The 24,738-nt window shown below is 45.0% G+C and overlaps 2 long non-coding RNA genes across 4 annotated transcripts; one reads left to right on the forward strand and one right to left on the reverse strand.

Annotated features, from left to right (window-relative positions):
• On the reverse strand, positions 1-21,404 carry LOC147107103 (uncharacterized). 3 transcript variants are annotated; one of them, XR_015081030.1, is made up of 5 exons: positions 21,297-21,404; positions 19,877-20,143; positions 8,220-8,373; positions 6,741-6,851; positions 1-4,251 (listed from the first exon to the last, which is right to left on the reverse strand). It is a non-coding gene; the product is annotated as an uncharacterized LOC147107103 (long non-coding RNA). The 3 variants fall into 3 exon arrangements; XR_015081029.1 differs by lacking the exon at positions 19,877-20,143 and having other exon boundaries at positions 2-4,251; positions 6,741-6,848; XR_015081028.1 differs by lacking the exon at positions 19,877-20,143 and having other exon boundaries at positions 2-4,251.
• Positions 21,405-21,630: 226 nt separating this feature from the next.
• Positions 21,631-24,228, forward strand: LOC147107104 (uncharacterized). Its single transcript, XR_015081031.1, has 2 exons — positions 21,631-22,175; positions 22,941-24,228. It is a non-coding gene; the product is annotated as an uncharacterized LOC147107104 (long non-coding RNA).
• The last annotated feature ends 510 nt before the right edge of the window (positions 24,229-24,738 follow it).

Genomic DNA, 24,738 nt, shown 5'->3' on the forward strand with positions numbered 1-24,738 from the left:
GTACAACAGAATCATAGTCATGGAATAGTACAGCACAGAAGGAGGCCATTCGGCCCATCGAGTCCGTGCCGGCTCTTTCGAAGAGCAATCTAGTCAGTCCCACATTCCCGCTCTATCCCCCTATCCCTGCAATTTATTCTCCTTCCAGTATTTATCCAATTCCCTTTTGAAGGCTGCCATTGAATCTGTATCCATCACCCTATCAGGCAGTGCATTCCAAATCCTAAACACTCGTTGTGTAAAAAGTTTTTCCTCATGTCGCCTCTGGTTCTTTTACCAATCACCTTAAATCTGTGCCCTCTGGTTATCACCATTGGAAAGAGTTTCTCTTTATTTACTCTGTCTAACAAATACGTTAACAAAATAGTGCCAGAACATCTGAAAATAATTTATTTTTGCTCATAATTCAATAGATGGTTTTTCAAGCTAGTTTTAAGTAAGACTGTTCTTATTCACTATTGGCTTCACCAGATTATCCAATCAACCAAGAAAAATGCATTGTATTCACAAAAATCACACAATAAGCAAAATAAATCAATTTGCTGCCGTGTTTTCCACGTAATGTGCTGTGTAGTCGAAAATGATTTGAAAACATTACACTCAAAAACTCCATGTTTAAACCTTCTCACCATCAGCTTGTGTTGTTAACCCCAATTGCATTCTTTTTTTATTTATAGTTTACTGAAGCAAATTTCACATCTGTTTAATGTAGGTATTTGAACCGCCCAGTACTGTAGAAAACCTCAGGCAGCTGATCACTGCTACATGCAACCATTTCCATACATGCATCCTCATCAGTCACCATTTCGTATACTTTAAAATGTTGGATTGATTGTTATGTTGTTACTGTACTGCAGGTGCTGGTTTGTGTTCTTGTACGAGCCTCAGAGCAGTGCAAGCCTGCAGTACTGAACCACACTCTTAGCTCCATACTTTTTCTCACGTCAGGTGAAAGCAGAGCTTGGTTCATGTATTATTATATTTTTTTTATTCATTCACGGGATGTGGGCATCGCTGGCAAGGCCAGCATTTATTGCCCATCCCTAATTGTCCTTGAGAAGGTGGTGGTGAGTCACCTTCTTGAACCACTGCAGTCCATGTGGTGAATGTACTCCCACAGTGCTGTTGGGGAATGAGTTCCAGGATTTTGACCCAATGACGATGAAGGAACAGCAATATATTTCCAAGCCAGGATGGTGTGTGACTTGGAGGGGAACTTGCAGGTGATGGTGTTTCCATGCCCCTGCTGTCCTTGTCCTTCTAGGTGGTAGAGGTCCAGTTAAGTTTTTGATCAATGGTGACCCCCAGGATATTGATGGTGGGGTATTCGGCAATGATAATGCCGTTGAATGTCAAATGGAGGTGGATAGACTCTCTCTTGTTGGAGATGGTCATTGCCTGGCACTTCTCTGGCGCAAATGTTACTTGCCACTTATCAGACAAGCCTGAATGTTGTCCAGGTCTTGCTGCATGCGGGCATGGACTGCTTCATTATCTGAGGAGTTGCGAATGGAACTGAACACTATGCAATCATCAGCGAACATCCCCACTGCTGACCTTATGATGGAGGGATGGTCACTGATGAAGCATCTGAAGATGGTTGCGCTTAGGGCACTGCCCTGAGGAACTCCTGCAGCGATGTCCAGGGGCTGAGATGATTGACCTCCAACAACCACAACCATCTTCCTTTGTGCTAGCAATGACTCCAGCCAGTGGAGAGTTTTCACCCTGATTCTCATTGACTTCAGTTTTACTAGGGCTCCTTGATGCCGCACTCGGTCAAATGCTGCCTTGATATTAAGGGCAGTCACTCTCACCTCATCTCTGGAATTCAGCTTTTTTGTCCATCTTTGGACCAAGGCTGCAATGAGGTCTGGAGCCAAGTGGTCCTGGCAGAACCCAAACTGAGCATCGGTGAGCAGGTTATTGGTGAGTAAGTGCAGTTTGATAGCACTGTTGACGACACCTTCCATCACTTTGCTGATGATTGATACTATTATATATGCGCTGTCAGTGGAATTTGTACCATCAGTGAAGAGACAACCACCCTGCACGTGGGTTATAAAAGATGCTGCCCAACTCAAAGCAACGCACAGCTAGCCAGAGTCAAAGATTGATCATTTTACTCGTGAAAAGGTCATTGGAGCCCATCATGTTATACAGTCTTACAAGAGTATTTTCGGTCTGGGGGCTTGGTGCGGTCAATGTACAACATTTACACAATCCAAATACTGGAATGCAATGATTAAGTAATATACAAGATATGAAACCAGTGTTTTTGTGCCCATGAAAGACCCAAACATGAGTTATGAACCAGTTTCTCCAAAGAAAAATGAAAGCAGTCATCAGTATGGCATTGTTTTATTCTGTGTGGATTGTTGTTACCTTTGTTAATCCAATCATTTACGTTAAACTTCAAAACTTTTCTTTACATAAATTAATTTTTACTGGAGGAAGATTGTAATGATTCCTGTTTGATTATCTGCTTCATACACCCTTTTATTTAATTGACAGTGAGGTAAGTTTAAAACAGCACTGACTGTTATGCTGGAATTTGTTTGTCTGTAATGCACACAGAGTAATAGTTGATCAGGAGTGTGTAGTTCGGCTGTAACACAATCACAGGTTTTGGATGATGCTAAGAGCTTTACTCTTTTAGTTTTTTATAATCATCTGAGCACTGAAATTTCATGGAATTCGTATTTCACTCCAATACAATTGCTTTTAAGTGATTGGGTTATTCTTGTACTTGGTAGCAATATTGTGCTGTCGAGTTCATCACTGTCATAACAGTTCTAGAAAAGCATCGGCAGTTACCATGTTACAACAACAACAACTTGTATTTATACAGCGCCTTTAACATAGTAAAACGTCCCAAGGTGCTGCACAGGAGTATTTTAAGCCAAAAAATTTGACAGCGAGCCACATAAGGATAAATTAGGGCAGGTGACCAAAAGCTTGGTCAAAGAGGTCGGTTTTAAGGAGCGTCTTAAAGACAAGAGGGCTGTCAACAGTCACAGGAAAATATATCAAGGACATTATATCACATGACAGGAAGCGCCCGTGATAAGGGAACATGGGAGGGGGAGGGGGAAAGTTGCAATGTGTAGCAACATCATAAATGCTTACGTGTAGTTTTCCTCTAGTGTGTATTCCTAGCGATATCATAAGCACGTTCTTTTTGAACAGATTGATAATTTTGCTGGAAACACTGACGAGAGGAAATCTTCATTGTGCATTAGCAATGTCGCTACTTATAACATCCAGAGCAACTTCCCCCCCCTTAATAATAATAATGTAGCTACTATCAACAAACACAGGCGACTCCACCAGTGGCTCAGTTGATAAAATTGTTAGTCTGTGTTGAGCTATCTGATCTCAGCCATTGCATGCAGTGATGGGTGCTACAGCCTTTCTGTATATTCCTGGTCCTAATTTGATGTATTTAAGGGGAAGCTTGATAAGTACATGAGGGAGAAAGGAATAGAAGGATATGCTGATAGGGTGCGGTGAAGTAGGGTGGGAGGAGGCTCGTGTGCAACCTAAACACCGGCATTGACCCGTTGGGCCGAATGACCTGTTTCTGTGCTGTAAATTCTTTGTCATTGCTATGCAGTGATCCCGGTGGAAGGTACACAAGTTTATCACAGGAAATAACAACAGAAAATGCTGGAAATACTCAGCAGGCCAGGCAGCATCCGTGGAGAGAAACAGAGTTAACGTTTCAGGTCTGGGACCCTTCATCAGAACCTGACCTGAAACATTAACTCTGTTTCTCTCAACTGACATGGCTACAGACCAAGAGCTGGAAAGTGGGATTAGGCTGGATAGCTGTTTTTGCAGCCACCACAGACACGGTGGGCCGAATGGCCTCCTTCTGAGCCATAAATTTCTACGATTCTTCTATGATACACGGGTGTGTGTGTGTGTGTGTGAATGTTGGGCCAGGACCTACCCGAGCCTTACAGTGATGTATCCACTCACTGTTTTGGGTTCACACGTGAAGATTAATTTTCAGACACAATCTTAAGTTGCATCCTCAAGCAAACAATGAAACACAGGAATCTTTCCCTGCTCCAGGACTTAAGTATAAAAACGAATCCGAACAATGCAGAGGGATTTCAATCACTTTTCTTTCTTCTTCCGCATCTTTTTCCATCTGCCTCCTCTTCCAAAACATTCAGCATCAGCCAGCCACCTCCAGCTACTGATTCCTCCACACTTTAAGTGTTGATGCCTTTCCGAAACTGGCTGATAAGGAGAATAATATTTAAGTTACACAAAGGAGTGAAAATTAAGTTTTCTCCCCTCCTGAGAAGGAGTAGCAATCTGACCAGGAACTGATGTAAATGCATCCATCTCAGCGAGTTAACAGGTAACCCACAGATTCAGACCCACAAGCTCTAGGACTTAGTGTCTACCAGTAAAAGTCAAAATCTAAAGGGTCCTCAATTTAAATAAAGGAAACTACGATGGTCTGAGGAGCGAGTTGGGTAGGATTGATTGGGGTATGGCACTCAAAGGGTTGATGGTGGATAGGCAATGGCAAACATTCAAAGACCGAATGGATGAGCTACAGAATTTGTTCATCCCAGTTTGGCATAAAAATAAAACAAAAAAGGTGACTCAACCGTGGCTAACAAGGGAAATTAGGGATAGCATAAGATCCAAGGAGAGGACATATAAATTGGCTAGAAAAATCAATAATCCTGAGGATTGGGAGCAGTTTAGGAGTCAACAAAGGAGGACAAAGGGATTAATTAAGAAAGGGAAAATAGAATATGAGAGTAAGCTTGCAGGGAACATAAAAACTGACTGTAAAAGCTTTTATAGATATGTGAAGAGAAAAAGATTGGTGAAGTCAAGCATAGGTCCCTTACAGTCAGAATCAGGGGAATTTATAATGGGAAACAAGGAAATGGCAGACCAACTAAATACATATTTTGGTTCTGTCTTCACAAAGGAGGACACAAATAACCTCCCAGAGATGCCAGGGAACACAGGGTCTGATGAAAGGGAGGAACTGAAAGAAATCAGTATTTGTAGGGAAATGGTGTTAGGAAAATTGATGGGACTGAAGGCCGATAAATCCCCAGGGCCTGATGGTCTACATCCCAGGGTACTTAAGGAAGTGGCCCTAGAGATAGTAGATGCATTGCTGATCATGTTCCAGTATGATTTGGACAGGTTGGGTGATTGGGCAGAAACATGGCAAATGCACTATAATGTGGATAAATATGAGGTTATCCACTTTGGTGGCAAAAACAGGAAGGCAGATTATTATTTGAATGGCAATAGATTGAGAGAAGGGGAAGTGCAAAGAGACCTGGGTGTTATTGTGCACCACTCGCTGAAGGTAAGCATGCAGGTGCAGCAGGCAGTTAAGAAGGCAAATGGTATGTTACCCTTCGTAGCAAGAGGGTTCGAGTACAGGAACAAGGATGTCTTGCTACAGTTGTACAGGGCCTTGGTGAGACCGCACCTTGAGTATTGTGTGCAGTTTTGGTCACCTTACCTGAGGAAGGACATTCTTGCCATGGAGGGAGTGCAGCAAAGATTCACCAGGCTGATACCTGGGATGGCAGGAATGACGTATGAGGAGAGATTGTGTCGATTGGGCTTATACTCACTGGAGTTTAGAAGATTGAGAGGGGATCTCATCGAAACCTATAAAATTCTGTCAGGTCTGGACAGACTAGATGCAGGAAGGATGTTTCTGATGGCCGGGGAGTCCAGAACCAGGGGTCATGGTCTAAGGATAAGGGGTAAGCCATTTAGGACTGAAATGAGGAGGAATTTCTTCACCCAGAGTGGTGAACCTGTGGAATTCTCTGCCACAGAGGGCGGTGGAGGTCAGTTCATTAAATATATTCAAGAAGGAGTTAGATATATTTCTTGAGGCTAAAGGGATCAAGGGATCTGGGGAGAAGGCAGGGACAGGGTACTGAAATTGGATGATCAGCCATGATCTCATTGAATGGCAGAGCAGGCTCGAAGGGCCGAATGGCCTACTCCTGCTCCTATCTTCTATGTTTCTATGTATTTACAATGCCCCAACTAAAGTTGTGCATGCCTCTGAAAGGCCTGAAATATTTTGACTGGCAGCCAATGGGAACAAAATAAATGTTAATGTTATTTCAACAATCTTCTGTTTTATTGTCATGTGATTATAATTAAACCCCATGTTGCTCAGAAAACCGCACCGGTGAGTTACTTTCACCGCCTGCCCGCGGCAGAATGAGGCCTGGATGATTTTAACAGCCGTGCTTCATTTAAATCCCTCCGGCACTCCCAATGGAGAATCACACGGCTCAGAGGCAGCCCGCTGACACAAAGGGCGCGATCCTGCCAACCCTGGGGAAGCGGGTTTGGAGGCGGGACTGCCGGGAAAATGGCAGAATCTGGGGGCAGGTGCCCATCCCACCCCCAACCCGCCTCTGTGCCATCTTCCCAGGAGGCGGGTAGCCGGGTCCTGTTTCCTGGAGGCGGAAAGGGGATTACAGCCACTGAACTGCCTGTGAACAGGTAGTTAACAGGCAGATAAGAGGATTATCTCCATTTTACCCACACAAGTGTGGGCTTCCCGATGGCTGCGAACCCCGCCAGGGTCACCGAGGCGAGCAGTGGGTCTGCGGGGATCGGAGGGGTGCAAATGTGCGCTGTGAAGCTAAGTGATGGGTGCAAGTGTGGAGAGGTAAGTATGTGAGGTGAGTGGAAAGTGTTAGAAAAAGTTTACTTACCTTTGTTTCTTCCTGCAGGCTTCAATCGGGGATGCGGAGAGTCTCGCATCTCTGCGGCAGAGGTGACAGATGGCTGATGAATTCTCCAATGTAACAACCATCTAATTTCTGCTAAAGAAAGAGGTTTGATAAGTCTTTAATTCAAGAACTCATCAAACTACAGAGCTGTCAAACGATGACAATTCATCTGTCAATGAAAGTCAAACGCTGACGTTCTCTGTAACCGGCTTCCCCTTAATTGGCCTGCTAAGCCCGCTGGGTGGTCTAAATGAGATCAATCAAGGGAAAATAACGTGGGTTGGCCAGAAGTCGATGGAGGCGGGACTAAAATCCGACAAGTGGGAGTCCCGCCTCCAAATTGTCCCATTGGCAAAATCCAGCCCAAAGTAGGTGGCGGGATTGGGTTCCAGGGGTGCCTTGTGAGGGGGGAGGGGGTCTCACGTTCCAGAAGAGGCAGGGACAGCCTTAAATTTCCATGTGGGGCCTGGAGGAACACTCCTGCTCCTCCTGGCCCAACGAAGAACAGAGAAGCACTTTCCTTTATCGGCCTCCACTGGGGCTGGTCCTCTCCTGCCCTGGGTGGGAAAGTTGCAGCAGCAACCCTGCTCAGGCTCGAGTTAAAATTGCCCTGATGATGTCGTTGGGCCTCAGCATGCATTTGTAAAGAAGGACTCACCTGCTTTGGGCAGATGTCTTTGCCACATGCTCAGGAAAGTGGGTTAAAATCACAGACGGTTGGATCCTGGCAGTTCCGGGGCTGGTAAGCAACTCGGGGCATTTTAACTGCCCCTCCCCCACCCTGGTTTCCATCAATGTTACTAGATGTTACTTTTTAAGTGCAATATATCTGAATTACATATAAATTGTAACATTATCAAGTTATTCATATATTATTGCTATTGTAAGAACAGAACAAGCAATAGAGGTAAGCACAAAGCTTATTCCATGACAGACAAAGACCTTGCAACTCATATTACATAAGAAGATAAGAAACAGGAGCAGGAGCAGGCCACTCGGCCCTTTCGAGCCAGCTCCGCCATTCAATAAGATCATGGCTGATCCAATCTTGCAGCTGCACCCCCGCCCCATTCCTCATCTTCCTGTCCAGCCCCCCATCTCAGTGCCCTCTGCAGCCCCCGCCTCCTCAGGTTCCCATTGACCTGTGAGAAGGAAGAACAAATGTTGCAAAGTTGGAAGCGGTGGCTGAGCTTTAACTCACTGTATAGTTTATTACGTCTTGCAGATACAAACTTCTTTATACAACATTAGTTGAAATTATGTTCAAGTGTATTGCATTCTGTATCCCTGCACATGTATTAAATACTTGTCTGAGACTGAAGTGCCTTCTGGTGAAGTATCGTTTTCAAAATTAATTCAATAATTTTCAGAATAGTTTAGAACTTCAGGATATCTAAAGCGTGTATTAAGCACCAAAAAGCAGTTAACTGTTGGTAATCAAATTATCTTTGCCATATTTACCTTTCGACAACCGCAAGCCCCCAGTTCATATGACCTTTGTTGCCATTAACAGTTTCCTCCAACATGACCGAGAATTACCAAAGCCTCAAATGCTCATTTTGTTCACTGCACAGGTGCGCACAAGGTCGGTCGGCAGCTTCTCCAGCTTTTCAACCTGCATCGGATGAAAGGCAAATTCTTTCCTCACATTACTTGTAGAATAGGACAGAGGATTGGAGCATTGATCAGTACAGCCAGCTTGTATTTACTATTGGGATTAGATGATGACACCAGGCATGACCTTTCTGTCATAACCATACATTCAAAGAGATGTTTTCATACTTGCTTTGAAATGAGTCGACTGATAAATGCACGTGCATTACACTCTAAGTTTGTTGATTTACCCAATACGGTTAACAATCCTCAGTGCCTGAAAAGACTGATTGACAGAATTGGGAGAGGCCAAAGGTTATTGGTTTTGATCTGCTTTTTTGAAGCCGTAAACAGTTGAGGATTTAGAACGCTGATTCTCATCTTACTCAGCGCTGTGAAGTTCTTGTCTACTCAGTGTGTTTGTTGATGTAATAATATTTAGTTAGTGCTTATCTACATCAGTCCGAAATGGTCCATTTAACACTGTTATTTTTGCAATGTGTATTTATTTAATTTAACTTGCTAGTTTTTGGTGAAACGTTTCTCAAGCTAGCAGATTTCAGTCAGGAACACCAGGTTTGTTTAGAAAATAGCTTTGGTGACTGAAATTCTTCAGTCTATATATAATAATGTGATGCCCATTATAATCTCATTGGTTTACAAATTATACCTTTTTGCATCATTGTTAATAACATTTATGGTAAATTATTCTGCAGAAAATAAAACTTCCTACTGAAAACTGAATTTCTTGTTTGAAAGTTTTAAAGTTAACTTTATTACTTCAGCTTTGTTCTATGAACTTCAAAAATATAACAGATTTATCCAAGGAAAGTGAGGAATGGGGTTTACCAAAGATCAAGTTTGATCAATAAGAGAAAAACGTCATCATTTTCAAAATAAATATGTGAAGATGCTGTCTCCCTATTTCATCAATTTCAAATTAATATAATCAAATCAGAAATCAATGTTCATTCCAGGACAAAAAAAAATCAAAAAAGTCGTTTGACTCTTGGTTGTTTTGAACAAGGGTTGACAACTGGCCTGAGAACAGAAACACTTTGGGAGCGATTTTGTGACTGGGGGCGCGTTGGAGGCGGGACTGCTGCTTGGCGGGTCGATGTCCCACCTCCATTGATTTGTGGTCAACCCATGCTATTTTCCCTTGATTGCCCAGCGGGCTTAGCAGGCCAATTAAGGGAAAGCCGGTTGCAGAGCACGTCAACATATGACGTTTCATCTGTCAAAAACTTTTGACAGATGAATTGTCATCGTTTGACAGCTCTGTGAAGCTGTCAAACACTGACATTCTCTGCAGTTTGATGAGTTCTTGATTTCAAGACCTCATCAAACCTCTTTATTTTGCAGAAATAAGATGGTTGTTGCATCTGAGAATGCAACGGCCATCTGTCATCTGCAACACGGAGGTCCGAAACTCTCCGCATACAAACCAACTGAAGCCTGCAGGAAGAAACAAAGGTAAGTACACTTTTAAAAACACTTTGCACTTACCTCAGATACGCACCTCTACACTCTTGCACCCATCACTTACCTTCACACCACACTTTTGCACTCACCCCCCCCTCCCCGATCCCCGCAGACCCAGTACTCGCCTCGCTGAGCTGCCGGGTTTTGGAGCCTCCGGGAAGCCCGCACTTGTGAGGGCAAAAAGGGGATAATCCTATTTTCTGCCTGTTAACAGGCAGTTAATAGGCTTTAAACATGGACAAAGGAGCTGGCTTCCAGGAGTGAGGTGAGAGTGACTGCCCTTGACATCAAGGCAGCATTTGAACGAGTCTGGCATCAAGAAGCCCTAGTAAAACTGAAGTCAATGGAAATCAGGGGGAAAATGCTCCACTGGCTGGAGTCATACCTAGCACAAAGAAAGATGGTTGTGGTGGTTGAAGGTCAATCATCACAGCCCCAGGACATCGCTGCAGGAGTTCCTCAGGGCAGTGTCCTAGGCCCAACCATCTTCAGCTGCTTCATCAATGACCTTCCCTCCAACATAAGGTCAGAAATGGGGATGTTCGCTGATGATTGCACTGTGTTCAGTGCCATTCATAACTCCACAGATAATGAAGCAGTCCATGCCTGCATTCAACTAGACCTGGACGACGTTCAGGCTTGGGCTGATAAGTGGCAGGTAACATTCGCGCCACAGAAGTGCCAGGCAATGACTATCTCCAACAAGCAAGAGTCTAACCACCTCCCCTTGACATTCAATGGCATTACCATCGCCAAAACCCCCACTATCAACATCCTGGAGGTCACCATTAACCAGAAACTTAACTGGACCAGCCACATAAATATTGTGGCAACAAGAGCAGGTCAAAGGCTGGATATTCTGTGGCGAGTGTCTCACCTCCTGACTCCCCAAAGCCTTTCCACCATCTACAAGGCACAAGTAAGGAGTGTGATGGAATATTCTCCACTTGCCTGGATGAGTGCAGCTCCAACAACACTCAAGAAGCTCGACACCATCCAGGACAAAGCAGCCCGCTTGATTGGCACCCCATCCACCACCTTAAACATTCACTCCCTCCACCACCGGCGTACCGTGGCTGCAGTGTGTACCATCTACAAGATGCACTGCAGCAACTCGGCAAGGCTTCTTCGGCAGCTCCTCCCAAACCCGCAACCTCTTCCACCTAGAAGGACAAGGGCAGCAGACACATGGAAACACCACCACCTCCAAGTTCCCCTCCAAGTCACACACCATCCAGACTTAGAAGTAAATCGCCGATTCTTCATCGTCGCTGGGTCAAAATCCTGGAACTCTCTCCTTAACAGTACTGTGGGAGTACCATTATCATATGGACTGCAGCGGTTCAAGAAGGCGGCTCACCACCAACTTCTCAAGGGCAATTAGGGATGGGCAATAAATGCTGGCCTTGCCAGCGACGCCCAGATCCCATAAAAGAATTTTAAAAAAGAATTAAAAATCCCTTCTGGACTCCAAGGAGACGGGACACGGCGCGGGACGGCTACCCACCCCCTGGCAAGATGGCACGGTGGCGGGTTCGGGGAGGGTTGGGCACCCGCCCCCAAATTCTGCCATTTTCCCGGCACTCTCGCCTTCAAACCCGCCTCCCCAGGGCTGGCAAAATCGCCCCCTCAATTTTCTCCACTATCCAGCTCTAGCTCTCCACTATCCAGCTCTACCTCTCCACTATCTAGCTCTATCTCTCCATTATCCAGTTCTACCTCTCCACTATCCAGCTCTACCTCTCCATTATCCAGTTCAACCTCTCCACTATCCAGTTCTACCTCTCCACAATCCAGCTCTACCTCTCCACTATCTAGCTCTACCTCTCCATTATCCAGTTCTACCTCTCCACTATCCAGTTCTACCTCTCCACAATCCAGCTCTACCTCTCCACTATCCAGCTCTACCTCTCCACTATCCAGTTCTACCTCTCCACTATCCAGTTCTACCTCTCCACTATCCAGCTCTACCTCTCCACTATCCAGCTCTACCTCTCCACTATCCAGCTCTACCTCTCCACTATCCAGCTCTACCTCTCCACTATCCAGCTCTACCTCTCCACTATCCAGCTCTACCTCTCCATTATCCAGCTCTACCTCTCCACTATCCAGCTCTACCTCTCCACTATCCAGTTCTACCTCTCCACTATCCAGCTCTACCTCTCCACTATCCAGCTCTACCTCTCCACTATCCAGCTCTACCTCTCCACTATCCAGTTCTACCTCTCCACTATCCAGCTCTACCTCTCCACTATCCAGCTCTACCTCTCCACTATCCAGCTCTACCTCTCCACTATCCTGCTCTACCTCTCCACTATCCAGTTCTACCTCTCCACTATCCAGCTCTACCTCTCCACTATCCAGCTCTACCTCTCCACTATCCAGCTCTACACCTCTCCACTATCCAGCTCCACCTCTCCACTATCCAGCTCTACCTCTTCACTATCCAGCTCTACCTCTCCACTATCCAGCTCTACCTCTCCACAATCCAGCTCTACCTCTCCACAATCCAGCTCTACCTCTCCACTATCCAGCTCTACCTCTCCACTACCCAGTTCTACCTCTCCACTATCCAGCTCTACCTCTCCATTATCCACTATCCAGCTCTACCTCTCCACTATCCAGCTCTACCTCTCCATTATCCACTATCCAGCTCTACCTCTCCACTATCCAGCTCTACCTCTCCACTATCCAGCTCTACCTCTGCACTATCCAGTTCTACCTCTCCACTATCCAGCTCTACCTCTCCACTATCCAGTTGAACCTGTCCATTATCCAGCTCTACCTCTCCACTATCCAGCTCTACCTCTCCATTATCCAGTTCTACCTCTCCACTATCCAGTTCTACCTCTCCACTATCCAGCTCTACCTCTCCACTATCCAGCTCTACCTCTCCACTATCCAGTTCTACCTCTCCACTATCCAGCTCAACCTCTCCACTATCCAGTTCTACCTCTCCACTATCCAGCTCTACCTCTCCACTATCCAGTTCTACCTCTCCACTATCCAGTTCTACCTCTCCACTATCCAGTTCTACCTCTCCACTATCCAGCTCTACCTCTCCACAATCCAGCTCTACCTCTCCACTATCCAGCTCTACCTCTCCATTATCCAGTTCTACCTCTCCACAATCCAGCTCTACCTCTCCATTATCCAGCTCTACCTCTCCACTATCCAGCTCTACCTCTCCACTATCCAGCTCTACCTCTCCACTATCCAGTTCTACCTCTCCACTATCCAGTTCTACCTCTCCACTATCCAGCTCTACCTCTCCACTATCCAACTCTACCTCTCCACTATCCTGCTCTACCTCTCCACTATGCAGCTCTACCTCTCCACTATCCAGTTCTACCTCTCCACTATCCAGCTCTACCTCTCCACTATCCAGCTCTACCTCTCCACTATCCAGCTCTACCTCTCCACTATCCAGTTCTACCTCTCCACTATCCAGCTCTACCTCTCCACTATCCAGTTCAACCTCTCCACTTTCCAGCTCTACCTCTCCACTATCCAGCTCTACCTCTCCATTATCCAGTTCTACCTCTCCACTATCCAGCTCTACCTCTCCACTATCCAGTTCTACCTCTCCACTATCCAGCTCTACCTCTCCACTATCCAGCTCTACCTCTCCACAATCCAGCTCTACCTCTCCACTATCCAGTTCTACCTCTCCACTATCCAGCTCTACCTCTCCATTATCCACTATCCAGCTCTACCTCTCCACTATCCAGTTCTACCTCTCCACTATCCAGCTCTACCTCTCCACTATCCAGTTCTACCTCTCCACTATCCAGCTCTACCTCTCCACTATCCAGCTCTACCTCTCCACTATCCAGCTCTACCTCTCCACTATCCAGCTCTACCTCTCCACTATCCAGCTCTACCTCCACTATCCAGCTCTACCTCTTCACTATCCAGCTCTACCTCTCCACTATCCAGCTCTACCTCTCCACTATCCAGCTCTACCTCTCCACTATCCAGCTCTACCTCTCCACTATCCAGCTCTACCTCTCCATTATCCACTATCCAGCTCTACCTCTCCACTATCCAGCTCTACCTCTCCATTATCCACTATCCAGCTCTACCTCTCCACTGTCCAGTTCTACCTCTCCACTATCCAGTTCTACCTCTCCACTATCCAGCTCTACCTCTCCACTATCCAGCTCTACCTCTCCACTATCCAGCTCTACCTCTCCACTATCCAGCTCTACCTCTCCACTATCCAGCTCTACCTCTCCACTATCCAGTTCTACCTCTCCACTATCCAGTTCTACCGCTCCACTATCCAGCTCTACCGCTCCACTATCCAGCTCTACCTCTCCACTATCCAGCTCTACCTCTCCACTATCCAGCTCTACCTCTCCACTATCCAGCTCTACCTCTCCACTATCCAGCTCTACCTCTCCACTATCCAGCTCTACCTCTCCATTATCCACTATCCAGCTCTACCTCTCCACTATCCAGCTCTACCTCTCCACTATCCAGCTCTACCTCTCCATTATCCACTATCCAGCTCTACCTCTCCACTATCCAGCTCTACCTCTCCACTATCCAGTTCTACCTCTCCACTATCCAGCTCTACCTCTCCACTATCCAGCTCTACCTCTCCACTATCCAGCTCTACCTCTCCATTATCCACTATCCAGCTCTACCTCTCCACAATCCAGCTCTACCTCTCCACTATCCAGCTCTACCTCTCCATTATCCACTATCCAGCTCTACCTTTCCACTGTCGCATTTCACTCCTTCACATTTTTTGTGTTTTTCCTCTCTGATTTTTTCAGAAAGTGGAAATAGTGCTGTTTTCTACAAAGAATGCCACTTTGGCATGTTTGTGATATGCTCACTTAGAGGTAAATCATCCTTGTTTGATTTCTGTTTAATTTTTTTTGGTTTTCTTTCATTCCCTGTCCAAGAGGTCAGGCAGCTAACCAGTTGTCGGGCCTCTACCAATGGTATTCTTAAACCCGCCACTCGGCGGTTGTTTTAAAAAACAATCCCAGCTCATCGGTACACTGATCAGTGTGAACATAACATAAGAACATAAGAAATAGGAGCAGGAGTAGGCCAATCGGCCCCTCGAGCCTGCTCCGCCATTCAATAAGATCATGGCTGATCTGATCCTAACCGCCAATCCACTATCACAGAACCATCTCCTGAATCTAACAGAATTATACACATGAAATAGGAGCAGGATCAGGCTACACGGCCCCTGGGCCCGCTCCGCTACCCACAGGGCCATGACCGATCCGAACCTAGACTCATGTCCAAATTCCTGCCCGCTCCCCGTAACCCTTAATTCCCTTTACTTCTAGGAAACTGTCTATTTCTGTTTTAAACTTATGTAATGATGTAGCTTCTACAGCTTTTTGGGGCAGCATATTCCATGGACCTACCACCCTCTGAGTGAAGTGGTTCCTCCTCATCTCAGTTTTGAAAGAGCAGCCCCTTATTCTAAGACTATGCCCCCTAGTTCTAGTTTCACCCATCATCGGGAACATCTTCCCCGCATCCACCCGATCCAACCCCTTCACAATCTTATATGTTTCAATAAGATCGCCTCTCATTCTTCTGAACTCCAATGAGTAGAGTCCCAATCTACTCAACCTGTCCTCATATATCCATCCCCTCATCCCCGGGATTAACCGAGTGAACCTTCTTTGTACTGACTCGAGAGCAAGTATGTCCTTTCTTAAGTATGGACACCAAAACTGTACGCAGTATTCCAGGTGCGGTCTCACCAATACCTTGTACAACTGAAGCAATACCTCCCTATTTTTATATTCTATCCCCCTAGCAATGAAAGCCAACATTCCATTGGCCTTCTTAATCACTTGCTGCACCTGCATACTAACCTTTTGAGTTTCGTGTACCAGGACCCCCAGATCCCTTTGTACTTCAGTACTTTCCAGTTTCTTGCCATTAAGATAATAACTTGCTCTACGATTTTTCCTGCCAAAGTGCATAACCTCACACTTTCCAGTATTGTATTCCATCTGCCAAATCTCTGCCCACTTACTTAGCCTGTCGATGTCCCCTTGCAGGTTTTTTATGTCCTCCTCACTCACTACTTTCCCTCCCATCTTAGTATCATCTGCAAACTTTGATATGTTACACTCGGTCCCCTCCTCCAAATCGTTAATATAGATTGTAAAGAGTTGGGGACCCAGCACCGACCCCTGCGGAACACCACTAGTTACTGATTGCCAGTCTGAGAATGAACCATTTATCCCAACTCTCTGCCTTCTGTTAGATAGCCAATCCTCTATCCATGCCAGAATATTACCCCAATCCCGTGATTTTTTATCTTAAGCAATAATCTTTTGTGTGGCACCTTGTCAAATGCCTTTTGGAAGTCTAAATACACTACGTCCACTGGTTCCCCTTTATCCACCCTATACGTTACTTCCTCAAAGAACTCCAGCAAATTTGTCAAACATGACTTCCCCTTCATAAAACCATGCTGACTTTGTCCTATTAAATTATGATTATCCAAATGTCCTGTTACTGTCTCCTTAATAATGGACTCCAAAATTTTACCTACCACAGATGTTAGGCTAACCGGTCTATAGTTTCCAGCCTTCTGTCTACTGCCCTTTTTAAATAAGGGTGTTACATTAGCAGTTTTCCAGTCTGCCGGGACCTTTGCCGAGTCCAGGGAGTTTTGGAAAATTATTACCAATGCATCCACAATCCCTACCGCCACTTCCCTCAAGACCCTAGGATGTAAGCCATCAGGTCCAAGTGATTTATCCGCCTCGAGTCCCATTATTTTACCGAGTACCACTTCCTTAGTGATTTTGATCGTGTTTAGCTCCTCCCCCCCTTTAGCCTCCTGTTTGTCCAGTGTTGGGATATTCTTAGTGTCTTCTACTGTAAAGACTGATGTAAAATATTCATTCAGTGTTTTTGCCATCTCCATATTTCCCACCATTAATTTCCCGGTCTCATCCTCTAAGGGACCAACATTTACTTTAGCCACCCTTTTTCTTTTTATATAACTATAAAAACTCTTACTATCTGTTTTTATATTTTTTGCTAATTTACTTTCATAATCTATCTTCCCTTTCTTAATCAATCTTTTTGTTATTTTTTGCTGCCTTTTAAAGTTTTCCCAATCCTCTATCCTCCCACTAGATTTGGCTACCTTATATGCCCTTGTTTTTAGTCGAATACTATCCTTAATTTCTTTACTTAGCCACGGATGGCTGTCTTTTCTTTTACACCCTTATCTTCTCAGTGGAATATATATTTTTTGGAAGTTGTAAAATAACTCCTTAAATGTACACCACTGGTCATGTATTGTCTTACCCTTTAATCTATTTTCCCAATCCACTCCACTCAATTCCGCTCTCATACCTTCATAGTCTCCTTTATTCAAGCTTAGCACGCTTGTTTGAGATCCAACCTTCTCACCCTCTAATTGAATATGGAATTCAACCATGTTATGGTCACTCATTCCAAGGGGATCCTTTACTAGGACATTTTTAATTAATCCCGTCTCGTTACACAGGACCAGATCTAAGGTTGCTTGCCCCCTGGTCGGTTCAGTTACATACTGCTCAAGAAACCCATCCCTAATACACTCAATGAACTCATCCTCAAGGCTGCCCTGCCCAATTTGATTTGTCCAATTAATATGATAGTTAAAATCCCCCATAATTATAGATGTTCCCTTATTACAAGCCTCAACTATTTCCTGATTGATGCTCCGTCCAACAGAGTTGCCACTGTTCGGAGGCCTATAGACTACGCCCACTAGTGTTTTTTTCCCCTTATTATTCCTTACCTCCACCCAAACTGTTTCATTATCCTGATCTTTTGACCCAATATCATTTCTCTGTATTACAGTGATTCCTTCCTTTATTAACATAGCCACCCCACCTCCCCTTCCTTCCTGCCTGTCCTTCCTGATCGTTAAATAACCTGGTATGTTTAATTCCCAGGCATTGTCACCCTGCAGCCATGTTTCTGTAATGGCCACAAGATCATACCCATATGTAGTTTGCAGCCGAGGAAGTTCCTTGGTTCGATCTATCAGCCGAGGTACCTCTAGGGGGCACCAGAATTGGCCACAAAGCTAAAGGGAGCAAAGATTATCCATGGCTCCCTGTCTCTATAGCTATCCATCGATCCTTTCCTGTTAATTCAGGTGAGGACAGGGGCAGGTTGCACCCACCATACAATAGCTTGCTGATAATCTTTAGATTTACACACAAAGTTCTGAGCACATGGACGAGTTAATGAAGGAGTGCTTGTGAATCCATACCCCAGCAAAAGAGGGGGGGTAGAAAAGAGCCAAAAAGAAAACCAAGGCAACATAATAGTTTCAGCACATCGAACATATTGTTGACAGACATAAGGTATGACAAGGCCACACTTTCTGTACCATTTTTCAAATACACACGCTGAATTATGGAGGTATAATAAAAGATGCAGAAGTAGTGTACAGTTATATGCTTAACAATGACATCCACAGCAAACTTCCTTTTGTATAAAGGCCAATGCTACACCTCCGCATCTAAGTGCTCACTAAGGGACTCAGTTTAACACTGTAGATTGTGAACATGACCTCCCCAGTGACCCTGCCTGAGCTGTAAATTTTGCCAGCTGGACATAACCTGTAATGAAGAAGAAAAGACTGGATTGAGGAGTTAGGAGGGACTTGCTGTTTCCATGCTGGAATACTAATGACAGTTATTAATGGGGCCTGACAAAACAATCTGTTTCACATTGTTCTGTAAGAGGCAGCTACTGATCGCATTCACTGGCTTTAGGTGATGGGAGACAGATTGGTGTAAATGAGACCCTGCTGCGAGGTGGTCTGTGTACAGATGATCCCCTCACTCAAACAGCAAGGATTAGATTAATTAGTGTGACTCTTTGTCTTCAAAGGCAACTGAGAACGGATTTATTATATTGAATGGGATTTCATAAATTTGAGCGCTGTTTGGTCATCTGGCTTTTAAAGTGGTTATGACATTTTAGGGCATCTTTCAATTGATGGCACAGACCTGTCAGTATTTATAGAACTAACCGTTTGTAGGGAATACACTGCAAAACTATTCAAATTAAAATTTAACATTAAAACTCAGTTACAACGTGAAATTTTCAATTGAACTCATTTATTAACTTTCTTGAGAACTACAACAAATAAAGTTGGACCAAAGATGTGACAAAGGGTACAATAGCTTGATTTTTAGTCAGTAAAGGCAGTGGCGGTAATTTTGACTTTGGGCGTTATACTTCTCTGCCGATTTTAATTTGCTTTGGCTTCAATTGGGGTGCTACAATTTGCCTCAGAGGAGAGGGTGGGGGGAATAAAATTGGTCAAAAAAAAATCCAACTTTTATCATTATCCAGTGACTCCTGCTAAAAGATGTGAGTATGTAGATCTCGGGTAAGGGCAATATTGGCCTCAGCTCTGATGCCCTCCACAGTCAAATAGGCTGTCGACATTCACACAAAAGAAATGGCCAATGCATGAGGTATTGGAGGCAGTCCAGCACCAATGGAATTGTAACCCAGCAAGAGTTAGCACCTTTTGAAGAGGGGAGAATATCCAGGAGGAAATTATGTCCACTGTTGGACAACCAGCAAGGATGTATTATCCCACTCTCCAAGACCACCACAGAAAAATGGGAAATAAACACTGAAGCACCAATGAAAAAATAAATTCTGCGTACACTTACCGTTCAAATATACTGCTGGAACCTGAACACAAGTCTTCTAAAGCCACCTGGTCAATCATGTCGTACTACAACATCATGACTACAATTACAGGGCAGAGGCTAGGTTCTTTGGGACCTTCTGACCCCTCAAAGCCTCTCCACCATCTACAAGGTTCAATTCAGAGTGTGATGGAATACTCACCACTCACCTAGATGGTTGCAGCAGCGACAACACCCAAGAAGCTTGATGCCATCCAAGACAAAGCTTGCTCAGCGCTCCTACCACTGAAGTCAATATCGAAGTTCTACACTACCAGCACACTATGGTTGCAGTAAATATGATCTACAGGATGCACTGCAGCAACTCACCAAGCTTACTTCGACTGCACTTCCCATCCCCTGACCTCTACAAAGGACAAGAGCAGCAACACCATGGGAACACCTTTGTCTGCGAGCTCCCCTCCAAGTCACACAACATCCAGACTTTGACATATACTGCCGTTCCTTTGTCGTTGCTGGGTCAGTATCCTGGAATTCCCTTCCTGTGCTGCACTGTCGGAGGTGCCGTCCTTCAGATGAGAAGTTAAACCGAGGCCCCGTCTGCTCTCTCAAGTGGGCGTGAAAGATCCCATGGCACTATTTCAAAGAAGAGCAGGGAGGTTATCCCCGGTGTCCAGGCCAATATTTATCCCTCAATCAACATAACAAAAACAGATTATCTGATCATTATCACATTGCTGTTTGTGGGAGCTTGCTGTGCACAAATTGGCTGCTGCGTTTCCCACATTACAACAGTGACTACACTCCAAAGAGTACTTCTTTGGCTGTAAAGTGCTTTGAGACGTCCGGTGGTCGTGAAAGGCGCTACATAAATGCAAGTCTTTCTTTTCCTCACTGTGGGAGCACCATCACCAAAAGGAGAAGGCCCAGCACCTTCGCAGGGCAATAACTTTGCCTTGCCAGCATCGCCCACATTCTGAGAACAATTTAAATAAATTTAAAACTTACAATGGTGAAATACTAATACTCACTTAACCTTGCACTGCCTACAAATACCATGCAATGATTGTTTCTTAAAATGTAGGCACTGATAAAAGATAGGATCATGAGGGATCTGTTAGTCTCGTTGATATCTGCTTGTTCAGGTTCTTTCCATGCATTTCCTTTGGAAGTTTGCCTGTATTCTCAGGTAATCCCATGTTTCCATGGAAGGCAGCATGCCAGGAATTGTTAACAACCCTTTCCTTGGGAATGTTACACAAACTAGGGTTGTATTCCCTGGAATTTATAAAGTTAAGGGGGGATTTGATCGAGGTTTTCAAGATATTAAGGGGAACAGATAGGTTAGAGAGAGAGAAACTATTTCCGCTGGTTGGGGAGTCTAGGACATGGGGATATAGCCTAAAACTTAGAGCCCAATCTTTCAGGAGTGAAGTTAGGAAACACTTCTATGCGCAAAGGGAGGTAGAAGTTTGGAACGTTCTTCTGCAAACGGCAATTGATGATAGGTCAATTGTTAATTTTAAATCTGAGATTGATGGATTTTTGTTAACTATAGGTATTAAGGGATGTGGGGCAAAGGCGGGTATATGGAGCCATGATCTCCGTGAATGGCGGAACAGGCTCGAGGGGCTAAATGGCCTACTCCTGTTCCTATGTTCCTGATATTGCCAAACACACAGATGAACCTGGAGCTCAGTTAGTTTTTGAGGAGAAATTATGTAAATCCCAGGCGTGCCCTTCAATATTAACTCTCATGCTGATAAAGATATTAAAGGCAGTTTACAACCTTCCTCTGATTAGGCTTGGTAGCTTTATTGGCCCAGTAATTCAGGCCCCAACGCGTGAGTACGGACGGGGTACTCACGCGTGGGCCCGATGGAAGTGTCTGTTTTCAGCATGCACAGCGCATGCGCGGAAAACCGGCATTTCCTTTCCTCTGAACCAAGGGGTTCAGAGGTCGAACGTGTGCGCGCAGGAGTCTGCGCGTGCGCGCTGAAATTCCTTTTTTTTTAAAGGTTTGCCCGTGCGTGAAGGCCTCAACTTTTTACGAATGAAAAAAGCAGACGTAAGGACTTAGTTTTAAAAGGTAAGTGGTCTAATAATTAAAGTTAGAATTTTTTTTCCACAGGTTTATTATTTTTTAAGACTTTACAGTAAGCTAAGTGTATTTTTAGGCCCGATTTGTTAAAAAATTATTTTTTTCAAAAATTTGAATAATTGTTTAAATTAGTTTTTTACAGTTATTAATAGTTCATTTAATTAGTGGGATGTTTTTTTAATTTTTATTTGAAGTTTAAGTACTGTTTTGGGCATCCGGAGTTTTCATGAGTTTGACAGTTCTTACTATCTATTTCTTATGTAAACTCATGAATGAACTTTTGCAACCTCCGATTGGCTGCCCAGTGCTCACGTGATCCCAGCTGGCTCATCGAACTAACTACGCCGCTGGATCACGCAAGCATAGCGTGCCGGGAGCTGAACCGGGCCACTGACAGGAAATCCACGCAGGGCCAGGCTTCAACTGTCGGCGCGCTATGTAAGTGTAGGTCGGGGGCTTGCACCCGCGGGAAGCCCCCGACACCAATTTCTGGGCCATTATGTCTATACAAATTAGGTGAAGATGGTCAGCCAGCAGAGAACACCAGCCATCTGCCCATTCCTACTGGTGAGAGGCCAAGCCATATTGAGGCCCGGGCCTTATTTCCATACCCCATGTATGCTGCATGCCCCGAACAGGCACCCTGCGCAGATATTTACTGCGAGGGAATGGGGGGGGTCGCAAAGCAGAGGCAGGAGGAGGCGAGCCTGGGCCAGTAGCTGCCCGCAGTGTTTTTTTGTGTATAACTTGTAAAAATGTTTTTGGGCCGTCTTTGTAGCGTCCAGCAGCGTCCCTTTAAGAACCGCTGGTTAGGCTGCTCAACACCAGGGCATGTGGGCGGACCATGCACAGCGCACACTCTGCCCATGTGTCCCTGAAGATTGCAATCCGGGTCCTAACATTGGAGGACCCCAATTGGCACAGTAAGGAGGTCTACCATCTGAAACCAGTGGTGCCTCCGGCCGCCATGGCAATGCCCTTTTAAAATGGCGGCAGCTGGAGCAACGGTATAATGGAATGGTACGTCGATCAACCCCACTTTGAGGCCATTACCGCCCCATTCAGCTAGTTAAAAACAACCCCCCCAGACTGTTAGCAGTTACTACCGAAACCCTCTTTCCATCTGAGGCATATACTCATCAATGAAAACGTTGAAAGAGTACTTCAGTGTCTTCTTTAGATGATTTTATTCTTTTTGATATAAAACTTAGGCCGATAATACGGATATTTGTCTCTTTTAATGTCCTGCAATGTCGGGGAATTGGGGATGACAAGAGAATCTGCATGGGGTCCATTCGCAGATGTTCACTGCATTCAATTTATTCTTCGCAGGATTTACGGCGGCCAGTTTTTTATTGTCATTTAATCCAGAAGGTCTGGACAGTCCCTGTGGTCAGTGAAAGTCTGCAGTGGACAAGGATCTTAGAGGAAGCCTGGGGTGAAAGTCGGACCCAGAAGAAAAGGCCAATACACACGAGCTAAGCTTCAGATTCAAGCAGCTTTAGTAAATCTGTCCCTGATGTCAACACTTTAGCTACTGACCACTCAGCTGATCTCTGATGCGGCCTGTTCAGGCTTCCATTATTCAAGAACAATAACTTCATCAATTAAGCAAGAAGAATTGAGTGCAATGTTTGGAGGCTCCATACATACCTGAGCTGAACAGCAGGCATATCACATCTCTAGGCCATCTGACAAGTAAAGCTATAGAATACAAAAAGAAGCTAATGAGAACGTAATATTTTAATAACGACCGCAAAACCGTATCATTTTGTATTAGAGAGCCACTCATATTCCCAAGCATATTTTATTAAAAAAGCGTCTTCAGGAAAAAAAATTACAGTAGATTTATTCTACGGTGGCACCCTTAGCTTTTCTGTGAATTTGTATATTGTACCTGATCAGTTTGAGAAACCTTCATGAATGATATTCTTTGTGACAATGACCGTCAATGACCATTATCCCTCCTTGACCTCTCTGCAGCCTTCAACATAGCCAATCACAGCATCCTCCAACACCGCTCCTCTGTCGCCAGGTCGGTGGAACTGCCCTCGCTTGATTCCACTGATCTGTCCAATTGTAGCCACAGCACCTCGCGCAATGGTTTCTCTTCTCATCCCTGCAATGTCACCCCTGGGATCCAGCAAGTGGCCATCCTTGGCCCGCTCCTCTACCGGCTGCCCCTTGCAGCAACATCCACAACAATGTATGCCAATGATACCCAGTCCTTACCCTCCACCACAGCGCTCGACCCCTCCACTGCCCCAGTGTTGTCTGACTGTTCCTTCCACATCCAGCCTTGGACGAGTTGAAATTTCCTCCAACTGATGTTAATTACCGAGCCACATTTCAGTACTTGAAATCGTTCTGCTGCCCGAAACCAATTAGAATGAAGTCCAAGCTGGTGGGTGGGAACGGGAATTGGGGAAGGAGCCGTCTGCCAACAGGAACCAAAGGAAACAGTCCCTGGCATAAGGTGAGTGCTTGGGTGGTGTCCAAAATGATGCTGGTGTAGGGAAGGCTGGGGCATGAGAGGTGCAAGGATTCCTTCCAGGAGAGGAACATTCCTGCTCTTCCTGGCCCCCAAGGAATCATCTGAAAGAATAAAAAATATCACTTACCTTGGGCTCTTCTGGTCACTCTGCTGCATCGCGCCAGGTTTCTTTAGGAGGGTTTGACATCGCGCGGGCCCCCCTCACGTTGTCATTCAGATCAGATCACGTCACAGAGGGGGTGGGGTGTAAAATTGACCCATAAATATCTGCAGGAGTCAAGAGGTAAAACAATTTGAGCTATTAAGCTGCCCCTAACTTGTCTTAAAGCACGGTTTCATGGCTTATTTAAGAGTTATGTGAGACACCTTCATCAGCTTCTAAACATGCAGCAATATCACAGTCTCAGACCAAAAGCAACAGAATAACTGAAATAACTTTTGTAAGACCTGCTTTGTAAAGCAGCACACTGCTGCTTGTTTTTGCCTTTCATGGGTATTGTAATGTAGTGGTTATGGTTCGAGACTACCACTCCAGAGGTCACAAGTTCAAATCCCACCATCGCAAGTTGTGAGACTGTTGAGAGGCGATCTTATCGAAACATAGAAGATTGTGAGGGGGCTTGATCGGGTGGATGC

Source organism: Somniosus microcephalus, chromosome 15 (assembly GCF_052327205.1).
Source record: "Somniosus microcephalus isolate GS21.2 chromosome 15, FLI_Smic_1.0, whole genome shotgun sequence".
In the NCBI taxonomy this organism is placed as follows: domain Eukaryota; kingdom Metazoa; phylum Chordata; class Chondrichthyes; order Squaliformes; family Somniosidae; genus Somniosus; species Somniosus microcephalus.